Source organism: Ctenocephalides felis, unplaced genomic scaffold (assembly GCF_003426905.1).
Source record: "Ctenocephalides felis isolate EL2017-DRISC unplaced genomic scaffold, ASM342690v1 CF-g0.4_SCAFFOLD_00845, whole genome shotgun sequence".
Classification (NCBI taxonomy): domain Eukaryota; kingdom Metazoa; phylum Arthropoda; class Insecta; order Siphonaptera; family Pulicidae; genus Ctenocephalides; species Ctenocephalides felis.
The window spans coordinates 65,108,103-65,126,812 of record NW_020536999.1 but is presented as its reverse complement, the minus strand read 5'-3'; positions in this window follow the sequence as shown (position 1 = coordinate 65,126,812).

Below are 18,710 nucleotides of genomic sequence, written 5' to 3'. Positions count from 1 at the left end.
ACAAAAGTCCTATTTGACTATGAGCGATTATATAGTAAAAACGAAACTAATTATATAATAATCACAAATTAACTAATTATATTAACAACGCATATCTCATATCAAACAAACAACTATCATACTAAGTTCAGAAAAACCTGCAGCCGATTTATCATTGCAGAAATGTGTTTTTAGATGTTATTCAAAAATTTGTCACCAGGTCCTTTTCACCCCATAGGCGGCTAAAATGAGACGGCCAGGGGGGCAAACAAGCCAATGTCTTAATGATAATTGACATTACTTATTTAAATAATAAACATAATTAAGGGATTCTACAAAATGAAGACTACAGTATTTAAAAATTTTACAGTTCTTTTTTTTACAGAGATAAAATTGTATGTAACTTAAATCTAGTATTTTGTCAGAAATAGTCATAAGCAGAGTAGAAATAACTATTCATTGAATTTATCTTATGTAAAATTGGTTTAATTTACCATTTTTTATTGTTTATACTTTTGCTAGGGTAAAGGTTTATTTGATCCTTTTCACCCCACCCACGTATAAGTTTTTAGACAGGTTATATAAGAAATTTGTTGAATCCGACATGAAAATAGCAATACATCTTATAAAACTAATAAATAACGTATACCTAAAAATTATATTAAGTTCTCGAAGATTGAAAAGAAAAGCGCCACTGGATTTAAGCCATCAACTCTCCTGATAAAAAATGGAAATAACTTAACCATTATTTATAAGAAATTATTCAATAAGTAAATCGTTAAAATTATATAATTATCAATAAAATATTGTAAATTTTATATCGAATGGAAAAACAACTACTGAGTTGTTTTTTCCAACATGCCTTTGTAGTATACAATGTTCCTTTTCGGCCTACTATTGTAAATTCATCAAATTTATTAAATGTCCTTTACTGGACAGTTGTAAATAAAAGAAATAATAAAAAAAAGTTCTCGTAAACTCAACAACAGTGCTCACAATTTAAAAATTAACAACGAAACAAAATACTGTTGTCGTGGGTTTTTAAACATTGACTTATCTTTCGATGGCAATATCATAAGAATGAATGTGATAATTGGTTCTACATCTTTTTCCCTATACTTTCAAGTATTGTTAAAAATTCTTGACTTTACTCCCTTTTGAAATATTGACTTTTCACCTGCGTATCTTTAAGCCCCGCTCTACCCTACTATTCATTCTAATATATAGAAATTTGTTATTGATAGGAAGCCTTAGTAACCATTCTCTAAACATCCAAAATAAGTGCTTATTCTACGAAAATATGCAAATATATGTGAATATATGCTGATTTAAAGTTCAGTTAAATGCGTTTGCTATTTCACGAGTTATATTTTGCTTTTCAGAAAATACAACGACTGAGCACGTCTGTTTTATTGCTCGTCATTAATCTTCATCCGACGGTCCACTGTTCCTTCCATAACTTTCGCCCTGGCTCTCGTCAACGACTCGGATCATAAAACAGTACAAGCATAAAAAATTATACTTGGAAATACTTTTGACTGAAAATACGCTCGAGAAATATACATAAGGTTATATCTTAACGCTTTTTCTCGTAATCAAATTGCTAGTACTGAATGTTAATTTCAGAAGAAGATAATATATTAATGAACGGGGAAAGGAGCCTGGATAAAAAGTAATTTCATTAAGGACTGCGTGCACGGGACGTTAATTCTTTGTTATAATAAGTTTATTTTGTAAAGTGATTTGTGATCGTTGGAATTGCATATTTTTGCGTTGTTTTGTTTCCCCATTATAGTTTATTACAATATATTGGTACTGCAATGGAGTAATAGTTTCATCCCTTCTCCAGGGTCAGGTTTTGCGGTGTGCGGGCTCCAAAGATGAGGGCGCCTTCTCGACGAAGTTCGTTTGCGTGATGGCTTTGTGATATCAAAATCAATATAACAGATTAACCGCAAACACGTAACGCCAGTATCTAACATGTGCGGGCTGCAACTGGGCAACTTCTAGGTCCATTGTTATCCTTGATTCGGAATTCTATTAGACCAGAAAATTAGACATCAGTCAAGCAAAAAATCAAGACAATACGCTATGTTATACATGCATAAGGTGACTTCATAAAAAACAGTGCCAATAATTTTTATTTTTTATAAATCCTCAAATTATAAATAAGTGTATAATTTGTAAATGTCAACACAGTTGTATAAAATTGATAATTTGATGGTACCGCCAACCTGCTGAATTGTTTTTAGCATTTGTTTCTAAGAAGCAAATATATGGTAAAGAAAGAAGCTAGATATATTTATAAGATCGTATACATGACCGCCAAATGATGACTCCGTATCTAATATTATGACGACAAAAACTAAATAAAACTTTATTAAAAATATACTATGGTTGTCACCAATTATGGTAATAATAATGGTTGTCACGGCAGGTACTTTACAACATGGTGTGAGGCACATCAAAATCAAATAAATGATTCCATTTTCTTATTCATTTATTCTTACTCTTATTATTTTATTCCTGGGTTTTTACTTTGACATTGTAATGCGCTATCCTTTTTAAATTTAGCTTGCCATGCTTTTGTTTCTGTTTTTAGGTTTTTAATTCCTCATATTAATTAACTCGGATATATGGGCTAAAGCTGAGTTTAAAGGTCCGCGGGTAAAGAGGACCACTACCGATATCTCAAAAATAAGTAAAGTTGAAAAATTTTTAACAACAATAATTGAAAGTAGAGGAGAAAAGATGTATCAACAGCCGCCACCCTGATTCTTAGGACATCGTTCAAGGGAGATTTTTTTTTTTTTTATTTTTCATAGCAAGCTATACAAAGTACATTCAGCTACATAAAGAGATGTTCACGGGAAATGTTTGGATATCCATAACAATTTTTTTTCTTTCGTTGTTATTAGTTTTGGTTGGGAGCACTGTTGTTCAGTTTACGAGACTTTAATATATTTTATAAGTAAACTTTATTTAATTTCATTTATAAAATAAAACGTTTTATTTATAAGATTGATTATTAATTTTAAGTTAGAAAAAACAGTTATTTATAAAACTTTCATCTTGGTGGGTTAAAAAAGACCAACCGAACTTCTACTCTGCCAAAGGAGTAAAAAGTGTAAAATAGCAAATAAAAAAATAAATTAAATTGAAAAGAGCTTACAATAGATAAATTAAACAGATGTTTATTCAATCTCCGCTGATAAATATCTCTTAGGAAATACCAGATCAAGGTATTCACAGTATTATCTCTGTAAAAATGCACCCATAAGATTAATATTTTGCATTGGTTGAATAATATAGCTATTATTTTGTAAAATAAGACAATGGACCTTTTTGCTCTCTGGCCATCCTAATTTATCCCGCCTATGGAGTAAAAAGGATTAGAATACAAGTTTTTTGAAAAACCCAACTTTGAATGGTGAATTTGAATGGCTGGGACATTTACTGAATATAATTAAATTGTCGTTTGTTTGATATGTGTTATTCGTTGTGAAATAATTGGTTTGGTATTAACAATATAATTGCTTAAAGTCAAATTGGACCTTTACTCCCCGCTTTACACTAATAATGAATAAAGAGGTAATGCTATAGCTAAAAACACTCAAAATACTTCTATCGCCTAATTGTCTAATTTAACAGATTGCTGTTATGATCGCAAAAAGAAAAAAATAACCATTTAGTGTTTAAAGTTAAGAATTCACAGCTTTCAATAAAATTGAATCAACACGGCATAGCATATCAGTCAATATTTTTAATTGTATTCTACCTGTTAAATTCAGACCAACATCTTTAAAAGTAAATATAAAGCAGAGCTCTGCTCCAGATAAAACGATTAAAGCAACACAACATCGCAAAGCTTTAAAGCTCGTACTAATGTGTTCATTTAGATTAGTGTGTTTTCCCAATTTTTCAGATTATTAAGATTTTTCAGATTACAAGACATAGTTTTTTATATAAATTAAAGTATTGTTTATTGAAACACTATCTATTAAACTTATTGCATAGTAACAAGTTTTTTTGTATAATTCTGAAAATGTACAAACATGTGTCTCTATGTAACGAATGAAAACGCAGTTTTATAAATTGTCTTGTATGTTTTCTTCGTATTCATATATCTGTGACTCAGAAAATACTTCAAAATATGATTCTTTACATTGTTTCAAATGACAATTTATCAAATGCTGAATGTACAAGACAAGAGTGCGTAGAACGAAGGGCACAAGCCAATTCTCCAGACCACGTCTCACGGACCATTATGTAAATATGTAAGAGCTTTACTAGTCGGAATATCAAATTTAGTGAAGATCTTACAAGTCTGCCGCAATATGTGTGCATAATACATCACTTAAACCCGTTTGATATCATCAGTCGTAATGCGAATTCAGGCAATTGGGAATTAATTTGTTATGTATCCAAAAGGATTTAAATTACGCTAATATATAATAATTAACTTTTCAATGTCCCATAGGGTAAGTCATAGAAATAGACAGAAAATCGAAAATAAAAATTTTTGCATATTTTCTCGTTTCAGAGGTTCCTGAACATTTTAGCATACCCTGGAAAATGGATATGTGTGTGTGTATGTATATGTGGATACAATTATTGTAGACGTTTTCAGGAGTACCGCTGAACCGATTTCATTGATTGAAAGAGTAATCGATTCCTACTAATGGTGATTAGCGATGATTAGTTTTTGAGAAAGGTCGGTGTAACCGTTTTCTTGATACGAAGCAAAGAGTGTAGAAAATTAAAGCTTAGTTTTGGCGAGAACCGAGCATCCGATTGGAATGATTCAAAAAGCATTCAATTCGTAATGATGAGGAGAAGTGATAATTTTTGACGAAGGCAGGTCTAGCCGTTTCGAAAACATGGAGCTGTGTGTGTGAAAAATTGCGGTTTTTCAGAGCACGAAACATCTGATTTGAATAATTTAAAAAAACGTTTTGCTTATGTTGACGTTTTTGGGAATAGCAGAAAATGTTTTTTTTTCATTTAATTTTTTTTTTCAATTTACAGAAAATATTTTTTTGAAATATCGAGAATAATTCGGACTGTAATTTTAATTCTAACTTAAATAATTGAAATAAATAATTTTAACTTTGCAACTTAGTTTATATAATTCATAGATTTATGAGATAAGCTTTTTCATTCTAACTCCCCTTCGAAGGGGATCATTAAGTTTTGTTTATCTACTTTTAATGTAAACTTATATAAACATCATTGACCAATTCATAAGCTCTTATACTTTCTCTATAAAATACGAATAATGAAAATTACAATATTTATGATATATTTAAAAACATTTAATATTTTTCGAATATTTTATTACAGTACGGCATGTTTCAGAAATTTACCTTAAGGCACGATGCCATACACCACTTGTTGAAAATTTATAATGAAAAGCATTATGGTATACAACTTTAACTAATTCAAATATTAAATATATAATAATAATGAATATAATTGAAATAAACGAAGATTAAGACAATTAGTTCATTGCTTGTACAGATTTTGTGCTTATTATCTCGATGATTTATTTTGCCTAATGTACGACGGAAAGTGTAATAAAATATTTACAACAAAAAATTAGATTTTTCGAAATTGTATGCATTTTTATGCTATACTACAAGATGAAATATACTAAAAAATCAATAATGAAAATTGTTATATATCTTTGTTTTAAAGGTTTCTTTACATTTTGGCATACCTTAGAAAAAATGGTTGTATGTGTGTATGTGTTGCATGTGTGTTTGTAATTGTGTACGGTTACAAATTTTCGTTGACGATTTCGGAAACAACAGATTTGAATGATTCAAAAAACATTCGATTTTTATTGTTACGGAGACGTGCTGATTAGTTTTGATTAGCCATGACTAGTCTTTTCCAAGATACGGGACAAAAAGTGCCTAAAATGGTAATTCAGTTTTTGAGAAAATGGAGCGTGCGATTTCAATGATTAAAAGAACATTTAACTTGCATTTACAAAATGAAGAACCGATAAGATTTTTGGGAAGCAGGTCTAGCGGTTTCTGAGATCGAGTGATCTATAAAGTACAAACCGATAAATGTACATATTTAATAATAATTTTTATTGATAGTTAATTAATTTTATTCCTCGAACGATCAATTATGGTACGGAAAGTTCCAGCAATTTTCCCTAAAATACAATACCATACACTACTAGTTTTAATTTGATAATACCAGATATCATCTATATGTGACATTAGTAACTATCTAGCTTATATTCCATTTCGACGAAGGGTTTAAAATCAAAGGGCAAAATCCATCTGTATCAAATCGATGGCAAAGACCTGTTAGCAATTACGAAAACATCCGGCAGTATCGAATGGAACAAGTCCAGTATTAGTTTCTAAATAGAGTCGTCATTGACACGGCACCAGTAATTGTTCAATTGATCGATTTATACCAATCAGCGAGGGCCCGACACCGGACTGCATCAAAGCGAATGCTCTCCCAATGCTCCTACAGGCCACATCCTATAGGGCTGGCAGAACCGATCTTCGAAAATCGAAAGGATCAAACATAAATAAAAACATAATTATAATTGACAAATCATTAAATATTTAAAAAAAATATTTGAGAAACAATAAATTATTGATAATCAATTATAATGCTTAATATTGATTGGGTGGAGCGACTATGGCGGATGCAGAGTACGCCATTATGGAGTGCAAAGAATGTAAGAAGGGTAGGCAAGAATTATGGAGGGAGGAAAAGTAAGGAAAGAAATCTTCCTCCGAATTAATTTTAAAACATTGTTGACAAAAAAAGGATATATGGTGCGCTATATAATTATATACAATCTAATAAATTAAAATTGTATAGTTAACTTATAAAATGTATGTGATCAATGAACGTGTATACAAAGTCAAATAAAAAAACAATAAAAACAAATATATTGTAATACTTTTCTACTCCGCAAATAAACAAGTGATCAAGATTTGACCAGGGCTTTTTGTACTCAATCGGAGATCTTTTAAAGTAGGGGGTATGCACAAAAGTATCTGTGCATTACTATAAGTTTAAAGTATATAAGAATAAAACTTGTGGATTGAAGATCATTAAAGTAAATAGTGAAATCTTCATGGTGACGGTGTAATTCTCACTTACAGTCCGCTAAATAATCAAATAATCAAAGTGATCCCCGCCAATTTGATTATTTTAACTACTACACTTTATTTGTTCAGTCGAAGAATAAACAAATATCAGAAAAGCAAACTCAAAAGAATTAAATATGCCAAATAGGTAAGGTTTAAGGGCTAGACCAAGAAATGTTAATATCAAATGCTTAAATAAAACAACTTATAATGTTACCAAATTTTATATTAGGTTTAATTGTTCTTTATTTTAATTTTGATTTTTGCATTTTTAAGTTTGTTTGTAATTTTGAGTAAGTTTTATCGTATCCAAGTAACTTCATTTCTAAGTAGCCAGGCTGAAGTTATTTTCATCATTATTATTAATAATGAATATTTTATTTGTGAAGCGTATGTAGGTACTAAATTTTTGTTTATCAATGCATTTTTCAATTCTTTTTGCCATTAATGGAAAAAAGTAGTAGAACTTTTCGTATCGTAAAATATGAACATATGAATTCATTAATCTATAAAGCATGTATATATTTGGATAGTATATTGTACGTGAATTCTTAGAATGAAATCGAAAACATGCATGAAGATTGAGTCTTCAAATTATTGTTATTACAATTAAAAAATTATGTTACACTAATCTGTTAAACATATTGAAACCAATATCATATATTTTATTTTCAATAAGCATTGTTCACTTTTATCATGACAAAAAATGTTTCGTATTGCAAATCATCGATTCATTCTTTGGTTTGCTGATCATTTTTGTCTTACATAATTTTTTATTGTATTTAAGAAATTGCACTAACAGTTTTAATTTGTTTCATTCACAATAACGATTACATTTAAAAATGTATGTTTAAAATTTAGTAAAATTCTTCTTCACTAATTTTTGAGTTCAAATCATGGTACGTCCAACTTCATATCCAGCAGTAGTTACATCCGTTTACACTTGAAAATGAAGGAAGAAAGTATGTAAACATTTCATGTCCAAAGAAAGAACAACATTGTTTTACCTTTTAATAAAGCTAGTAGTTTAGCGGTTTTTAGAGTTAGCAGATTTTGTTTATTATTTATATTTGTTTAAAATAATATCTCTTTCATACCTTTAAAAATTATTGATTCAATATTTCAAATAATCTCAATATCACTTTTTAAGGTTTAAGGTTGATATTAATAATGAAGTATTGTAATTTATCGACTTCACTTATTCCGGAGTTTTCATAGTTTTAACGTATTTTTCATAATTACGTTAATATATAGATATATAGACACACATATCTATATACATATGTGTGTATAGGTATATAGATATAAATATACAAGTTATGAATTAACAAACAATATTATAAAACTGTATAAAGCCGATTGGCGTATAAATAAATAAATAAATAAAATAAATAAATATAAATATTTAAGCATATATTAACAAAAATATTAGGAAATTAATATTTGTCCAAATAGAATTAGTCGTTTTTTCTATTTTAGAACAGTAACAAAGAACTTAATAGTTCTATAGGGTTTTGTAGAGAAAAATCTCCTTATTAAAATATTTTTAGAAGGCAAAGCAACTGTGTCACAATGACAACGTTATTAATATTTCTCTAGTACTGATGATATATTTCTAATTCGACGCAGCAGTGAAAAAAATCGTTTTTTATTGGAAACATATTTCAGATCAACATTTTTAAGTGAATACAGACAACTTTACTAGTTTGTGGTTGTGATTTGGTTGTGATTTCTAATCTGGAACCTTGTGGTTGCAAAGTCAAAGTACTTGTAGTCACGTTTGTATCGCAGACGCAAATCTAATATGTTGGCATGTGGTAAATGTAAGGTTACAAATTTTTCGACATTTTTGTCGTTCGTATATCCAGCACTAAATTCGCAAATGTGATCTATATAAATTGAACGTGCATGATGATATGCATATTTGGATGTGTGAGTTCGACTCACCTGGGTTATCAGGCTTTGCAAACTCAATATATATTCTGCGTGTGTGTGTATGTATGTGTGTGTGAGTATGGGTGTGTGTGTGTACTGACATGGTATCGAAGCTCGTGCAACCCTACTGATTGCGGACCTCATTAGCAATGCACTTACAAACGTTTCAGATACGTTTAACTAAAAACATTTCGAAATTTCCATAGACTTGATGATAGATGAAGTCAAATTGAATGAATATGTTTGATTGAAAATAATTTACTTATCGATAGTTGAAATGAAATAGAGACACCCCTGAGTTTTATATTGAGCACACAATGACCTCCAATCGCAGTTTACTAATATGAGAGAAAATGTATTCTAGTAATATCAATTATTAATCCTCTTCGTACACATCTCAGCCTCAGAAGTGTTTAAACGACTATTCGCTAGATTAAAAAAAAAAACAAAAAAGAATCTTGAACTATCGATTACGTTTTTAATGTAAAAATCTTTAAAGGCCTGAAAAATGCTCAGAAAGAAGCGACTTCATAAAAATTTTCCATTTTGGAAAAAAAAAATAACTAAGCTTTTCTTCCGCCAAAATAACAAGCAGATATATTATTTTTCGAAAAAATTAGAGTAATATTAGGTACTTAAAAATTATTTATTTTTACGTATAAACACGACCCACTTTTGAATGTAAAAAATTATATTATTCATTAGGCGTATATATTTAATTATGTATTCAAAAGTAGGTTTGATCTTTATGGGAGACTACTGGTTTCAATTTTAACTCTAAAGATGGTGTTGCACTAGACCCCAAATGTGCGAAAAGAGTTAAAAATGATCAAAATATTAAACTAGGGTAGAGGGGCCTAAAAGCCCTTAATATAATCCTTAAGTATACTTTCTTTAATTCTTTTATAAGATGTGATGTTGATATTAAGATAGATTCAACCCGTAAATTGCCTCTATAAAATCTTACGCGTGATGCGTGAGGTAAAAAGGATCAACTGAACCTGGCAAACGTATAACTGTAAACTTTTTTGTTTACAGTTATACGATTGCCAGTTAAATAGTAAACAAAAAGTAAATTAGATTGGAAAAAGCCCATTTCCCAAGAGATAAATTAAATAAATAGTTATTTCACCACTGCTGCTAAATATGTACTGACCAATGAATTTACTGATCAATGTTATATACAGTGTTATCACTATAAAAAAGTAGCCATAAAATTTATATTTTACATTGCTTGAATAATAAAGCTATTATTTTTCAAGTTCATGTAAAATTGAAAATATAAATTATATTTGTTTAGACCCTTGGCTGTCCCATTTTACCACGCATATTGTATAAAAAGTATCAGGTGACAAATTTTTGAAATACAGCAAAAAATATATTTCTACGATGATGAATAAGCTGGGAGTTTTATTGAAAATATTAAAATAATTGTTTATTTGATAGGTGTTACTTGTTTAGATATAATTGATTTGATTTTCACAATATAATTGCTCAAATTCATTTTGTGGACTTTCGTGCTACGCCCTACCCCACATATAATGTAGTGTGTAGTAATAAAATTAGTGCATAAAACACGAAGATAGACTAAAAAAATTAGGGATTAGACAAAAACAATTATTTTACTTTCTTTTCCTATGTTAATGACTCACACTGCAAACTGAAAAGCATTGTTAAAGTAATCTTATAGTTACTGTTAGACTAAAATTAATTAATTCCTCTATATCTTCGGAAGGAACAAGGGTTTAATGACTATTAATGGTTTCCATAATGAAATTTGAATTCTTTTCCATATATCCCTTATGAAATTGAAGACGCATCAGACGCTTCACAATCTACTAGAGCATCCTTCCTTCCAGCAGAGCGCACGGAAATTTAATATCAACCGAATATTAATTTTGAAAGATAATTTTTATTCATTACTTTCGCGTCGCTTTCGCTGTAATTAAACAAATTGATGTTTTGTAATTTATTCCGAGCTGACATCTCGCCCGCTGGGACATTATATTATGTCTTATAATCATTTTTAGAACGCTTTACGTTCAATAGCGAGTAATTACAAAGAGCGTTATAATCGTTTTTGAGAGGCAAAAAAGTACAACGCAAGGAAATTGCATTATCATTACGGTACTTTTTATTTAAATTAATATCAACTGCATTATCATTTACATATTGCATTATCATCACGGTAGCTTTTATTTAAATTAAAAGCTACTGCATTATTATTTGTAAATTGTATTATCATTAAAGTGCTTTTTATTTAAATAAAAACTAGTGGTGTATGGCATCGTGCCTTAAGGCAAATTGCTATAACTTTCCGTACCGTAACGAAATGTTCGAGGAATATTAAATGTTTTCGAATAGATTATTATAAATTCTATAATATTGTCTATATTAATTAAAAAATAAATAACTGAATAACAATTATATATATAAGAATTAAAAACTGATTAACAAAATTAAAATTATTCACTCAAAAAGTTTATAAGTGAGCTTTAGAACTTTAATTTAGAACTGCCTCGTTCTCTCAAAAAATTGATTTCTATTTTCTGCACTCTATGCTCTTTATCTCCGTAACTGCTGGACCTGCCTTTGCCAAAAACTAATCAGCACATCTCCCTATCAATAGGAATCGAATGTTTTTTAAACCATTCAAATCGGTCGAGCGGTGCGCCCGAAAACGTGCACGAAAAAATGCACACAAAAGGACACACAAAACACACACACATCCATTTTTTCTGAGGTATGCCAAAATGTTCAGAAACCTTCAAAACGTCGAGAAATGCAAAAATTTTCAATCAATTTCGATTTTTGGACTATTATAATAACTTACCCTACGGGAAGTTAGGGTCAAAACCAATTATAATCACTTTCAAAATATTCGATTTTTGAGTAATTTTAAGTTGACGAAGCATTATAAATGCAGCAAAACTTTGTGGTTGAAGTTATTATACTATGCCATAGAACAATTTCTAATTCCATACTTCCGTGTCAAGTGCCTCTACTATCACTTTCCTATAAATAAATTCCCGTAGGGCAAGTTATAGTAATCGCAAAAAAATCGAAATCGAAATTTTTTATATATCTTTACGTTCCAGAGGTTTCTGAACATTTTGGCATACCTTGGAAAAAATGGATGTATGCGTGAGTGTGTGTATGTGCGAGTATGTGTGTGTGTGCGGTTACAAATTTTCGTCGACGATTTCGGGAACAAGGATGAAGAGATTTGAATATTTCAAAAAACATTCGATTCGTATTGATAAGGAGACATGCTGATTAGTTTTTGGTAAAGGAAAGTCTAGCCGTTCCGAAGATATGGGGCAAAAAAGTGCCAAAAACGGTAACTCAGTTTTTAAGAGAACGGAGCGTCCGATTTGAATAATCCAAAATCATTTTACTTGTATTGACAAGATAAAGAATTGATCAAATTTTCATGAAGGCAGGTCTAGCGGTTTCGGAGATCTAACAAAAAAAGTAAAAAAAATGTCATTTGGAGGTTAAAAATGAACATTAGACATATGCACATGAAATTATCAAACTTTTTATAGAGATTTTAACAATAAGTATAAATTTTGTTTTCATTCCTATGGGTTCCGTACCAATGTTTACGCGTTAGACGGCGACGCGGCGCTTACGCGCTTCGATATATTTCGTCATTATGCAGTTAAAACAGTACGATTGCTTTGAAAAAAAGTTCAGAATTTCCAAAATATTTCAAAATAAATGATTTAAGACAGAATGATTTAATATGGTTCGAAATTTTATTAAAAGTTTCAAATCATTGATCAACTTTCATTGATTATTATTGATTATTTTTAATTACTCGAATTTTGAATTGCGGTACGGGAAGTTCCAGCAATTTGCCTTAAGGCACGATGCCTCAATTGCCTTAAGACAGAATTCCACTTACAGCTAGTTTTTCTTTTATTGTCGATATGCAATGATTTACTTTGCAGTCATTTTAGTCTTTTTAAACCACAATCTTTTTTTTTTCATCTAAACTACAACTGCCTGAGAAGGCATTCAGTAATTGTGGTGATTAGTTATTAAATATAAGTTTTTAAAATACTACCCATTGGTAGTATTTCAAGTTAGTATAATAAATATAAATATGTGACAATAATAAATATAAATATGTGACAATAAAACCACAATGAATATCGTCGTGCAGAATACATTTTTTTCATGCCTCTTCTATTCATTTAAAAATCCGGTGTTCAGCAAAGATTTACTATTAGTTTATTGATTCATTTTGTCTTCCTCTAAAGAAAGGAATATTTATATATATATATACAAATTTAATGCAATTTATTAATAATCATATATTGTATTTGCTCACAATTTTCCCAATTCCAAAAATAAAGATGATTTTATTTTCATTGCAACACATCTGGTTAAAAATCATAAAAGAATCACTATTTTGTTGATCGAGTCGATAATTTGGTATCAGTTATTGAAACAGTCTTTCCTCAGATATAATTTCATTGCAATTAATCTGGTTAAAAGTCATTGAAGAGATCGCTACTTTGGAAACCGACACCCTAATTTGATATCAAATCTTCAGACTCTCATTTTTCATATTTAATTTCATTCCAATTCATCTGATTAAAAGTCATTAAAGAGATCGCTCTTTTGGTAACAGACTCACTAATTTGGTATCAACTTTTCAAATTCTCATTCCTCATATATATATTACCCAAGCAGATTTGCCAAATTCGGTCAGCTATCACTCTGTCAGTTTTCCTATCACTTTCCAGGGATTCCAAATTTTCCTACTGACGTAGCTGCGATTAAATTAAAACAAGAGATCGCTCGGGTGGATTTCCGTTGCACATAAACCAAGTTGATTAGACAAACCCCACACATCCACTTGATGGCACGGGAGATCAGTAGTTCATGTATCTGTATATATATAAACCAAATACATAATGCATTTGTAATTCTATGTGTAGCATCTATATATCAGATTATCTGTACATTGGTTTGCCAAAGCACGTGATGGCCGAACGTCCGGGCCAAGAGTGCATCCATCAGCCCTAACTCGATTTTCATACGAAATGTCAAGAGTTCTAGACGAAGCGCTGGGGTATAAAGTCAGTTACATTTTTATATATAAGTTTTCGTCGATATAATCGATATATTTTTGACTGATAAAATAGAAAACATGGAATATTTAAATCTCTTCATTTTTTAAACGTAATTTAAAGGGCTAATGCAACTTTCATGATTCATTGCAACAATATCGCTTTAAGAACCTTCACATAGTAGTTATATATGTAATTCATTATTAGAATGTATATAATATAATCTAATCTTAAAAAATAATAAAGATTTGTGATAAGTAAATTAAAATTTAGTAATGTAGTTTTATAAATTTTTGGTGTAAAATCTACATATGATGGAGATGGAGATTGAGGCCTTGCCCTGTATCTTTTCATATTTTTGGAGCAAGTGGTGATAACACTTGTATTTTATAGACTAGGTTGTAGATTGTAAAATACTGTTTTATTATTGTTTTTATTATTATTGTTTTATTGTTTAATTATTTTAGAGAACTGGAAATCCTTTCTGAAATCATTATGAATTATAATCCATCAGAAAATATTGATACATCAATAAAACAATAAAAAATGGTATTAAAATACAGAAATGTTTACTTCAAATGTTATGATTTGATCAATCATAACTTATCAAAACCAACGAAAAAATGGATGCAATGCAAAATATGAGCTTTTTTATGTAGATAAACAAATACTGACATAGTATTTATTGTAGTATAACCAGAAGCCATAAGATTTCGACTCACAAAAACTTACATAGTATTTACTAAAGTATGAAAAGAAACCTTAAGATTTTTCACGTCAATGTTGATGTTCATAAGTGAACTTTGAAGAGTTTAAGAAATTAGTACTTTCTGAATTTGTATTGCTTTTTATACCCATTGGTCAACAATTTCAGAAATATCATATTTATTTACTATCCGACCCCCTACAATAAGAATAAATTCATGTGCAAGTAAATTGAAAAAAAAATTAAAGTTTAGTATGTATTTTTATTATAGAAAAATAAGTATGTAATTTATTTATTTAGTAATAAAACAGTGAGTCATTTTCAGAGTTTGTAGTAATCATTATAGTATTTCACAAATTTTCAACTTTTGTTTCAACGATTTTAGTACATATTTTCTGTGCATAAAGCAATATCCACATTTGACAAACATTTAAATAAAAACTACTGATGTAAAATGATATAACAAGTCATTTTAATGGATTATTGTTTCTATAAAAAACTATAAATCCACATGAACTTTAACAAACTTGTGTACTAAAATTATTTCGAAAGTTTTGATATATGAATAATGAGTAAATAATTTTAAAAAATAATGAAATGTTTATTAATATATAAAAACAATTCTAAGGATATTATATAAGAAATCTATTAAGCCAATATTTTAATTTCTTTTTTTAGTTGAATTAAACGTGAATATGATGGTTTATATGTAAAATGCATTATGAACATGAAGTGTATTGGCATGAAACTTTGTGCATATTAGAAAAACATTAGCTAGGAATCGACTAATTTTCTCATACTCCAAAAAAATATTATATATTTAGTCCACTACAGAAATCGCAAAATAATCGATTTTTTTTGCTTATCTCAACAGATCATCAGAGGTTTCTGAACTTTTTGGCATATCTTAGAAAAACGGATGTATGTATATGTGAGTTTAGAGAACTATCTTTGTGAAATCTTTGTGAATGATTCAAAAACATTCGACTCGTATTGAACAGGAGATTTGCTGATTCGTAGTTTTCCAGGAGATACGGAGCAAAGAGCGGAAAAACAACCAGCTTTTAAGAGAACGGCACATCCGATTATGATGATTTCAAAAACATTCGATTTATATTAAGTGATTAAATAATTGATTACATTTTTGCGTGGAAAGTTCCAGAGCTCCGGGAGATACGAACCAAAAAGTGCAAAGATGGGCAGTTTTTGAAAGAACGGCGCATCCGATTAGAGTAATTGCTTTTGTCGACAGTGTTTGTTAATTATGTTTTTGTTCTTGTAGATAAACACAGATAAAGATAGTCATTCAAATACTTATATTAGATTCATCAAATATGAAGATGAAAATAACAGTATTTACTATAATTATTTATTATATTTATTTCAAAACATTCAGAACTCTGCACCAGAGATGAAAATTAGATTCAAATCTATTCATTTATTGTTAAGTCATCTTTTCCTTTTGTAGAAAAATTCAAACAAAAATATTTTGTATTGGAAGTAGAAGTAGCACTCCGATACTTCTACTATTGTCATTTACTTGTCATATGTAATTTAACTATATTGTTTTTAAATTTACTATATATCGACAATAAAAGCAAGTAAAGTTGTAAATTATATAGTAAAATAAAATATTAAAATTAAGACATTTAAACAATTGTTATTACTTATTGATGATTTTTTATTAATATTTGATCATTTTTATTTTGCTAATGTTTACTTAGCAATATTATTTTCTTCGTATCGTTACTTAGAAAGTTACAAGATATTTTGTCGAGGGATTAACAAATGTAATAAGTATGCTTTGAGAAAAATAATAACGATTTCAAAGAAACATTGTTTTTTCAATATCAATTGCAGAAAAAAACTCCAACTCTCTTACTATGATTTAGCCAGCGCATCTCCTGCTACGCCGAAGTTTGTTTTATCAAACTTCAACATTTGTTTGGAGTTGTGTAATAGTAGTAGATAACGATGCAGCACTAGAGCTTTGTGAGAGCTTTCCATGTCCAATCGGGCAAAGGTCGATGCAGGAAGATTAAATGTGAACGAAACAGTTAAGTACTTTTCTCTGATTGAAACTTTATAGTACGACATTGAACTGATTTCTTTAAAGGTACGACGCATTTATTCTAAATAAAATAAATCTAGTAAGCAAATACAGGTGAAAGTACGAGGTACTTTCTAACAATTCGAAGCCAAAAACCTTTGGAATTTACAATTATTATTTTAGACCTTGTAGGTAGATTTATTTTAATAAGTTGTAAGAATTTATGTTTTTGAAGTAAAACTTCTCTAGGCGGGACTAGGGTATAAATTCGTACAAATGCAACGGATGTGCGTTACGGCAGATAAGATAAGAGTCTAGCGCCAATGATTCGTCATATGCTCTCGATGATTTCTATATTACTTCTATTCGGGTCGATTGTGATTAGTCGTCGCATATGTGAATAGAGATTTATCGTTGTTTGCGTACCGATATCAACAAGGGAATGGACTTAGATAAATACACATTTTAAAGTAACATCGTAGTACTAATCTTGAAAAATACATGAACAGAAAAATATTTTATCCTGTTCCTCGAATTAATTAGATTAAGGATTAGTAAGGTTATTGATTAGAAATTATTTCTATATTATTCGTAGTCTCTATAAATCTTTTCAAAAACAGATATTATAGCTGTTCAAAGAATGAGATTATATCGCCAGCGAAAAAGTAAAAAATTACAAGCAGTCAATGAATGTATGTAATTTTAATTACAGGAAGTTCTTCAAACACAATTATTACATGATGAGTGAAGTTGCGAAAACTAATATTTGTTTAGGCGTTGTTTACCATAAAGCACTGTGTGAACGAATATTATAATGGAATTTATTAATCAGCAATCACTCCATTCCTCTAATAACGGTTTATTTCTAAATTCTAATTACAATGACAAACCGATCATGTCATTTTTTATGTATGACCACTTACATTATTGTTTTTAAATATTATTCCTATCTTTAATGTTATTATGAATATATAATTTATAACTTATCATTATATATGCGTATAATGGTTGACATTAAGAAATGTGTGCATCACAAGTGTTACCATATTACTAAAAAACATTATTCAAAATTATTATATGATGTATTATTTTTACTTAACTTAAAATTGCTACTTTTTACAGTAGCAAATAAGTTTTACTTCAATCGCGTGTGATCCTTACGCGCACTCTTTTTCTATTTTTTTTATTATATTGAGGTAACCATTATCTCTCCATGTGACATCTTGTGAGTTTGTTAATAAAACTTTTTACTGAATGAAAATAGATGAAACTTTGACAGCAAAGTATGAACTGATTTGGGTGATTTGAAAAAAGTTCAATCCATACATATATGTATATGTAGAAGATCTCAACACCATCATACAAATGCAAGAAATGAGTATTTTACACTTACATGTTAATTGAACACTGTACATAATTCTGTGTCGTCAGAATCAAGCTATGACGAATATATACGTCAATAACATACCAAGTTGCACTGATGAGATATAAGATAGAAATAAAATAATTTGTTCTGTAAAATAGAAAAAGTTAACATAAACATAAAGTACATACGCAATAATCTAAAACCGAATTAAATTCTAGAGAAATATTATACGTTTATGCAAATGTATGAAAATTACATTAGTAATAGTATTTTTTATCTAATAGCTTCAACTATTTGTGATAGCAACAGTAAAAAAAATAACTATATAGTTATTATTATGAATTCTATTGATTAAGTCGATTATTTACACGAGTAGTGCCTACAACTTTTCTTAAGGTAAAGTGCAACTTACAATCATTTATATTATTTATGAGTAGCGTGAATATTATTAATATTCTAA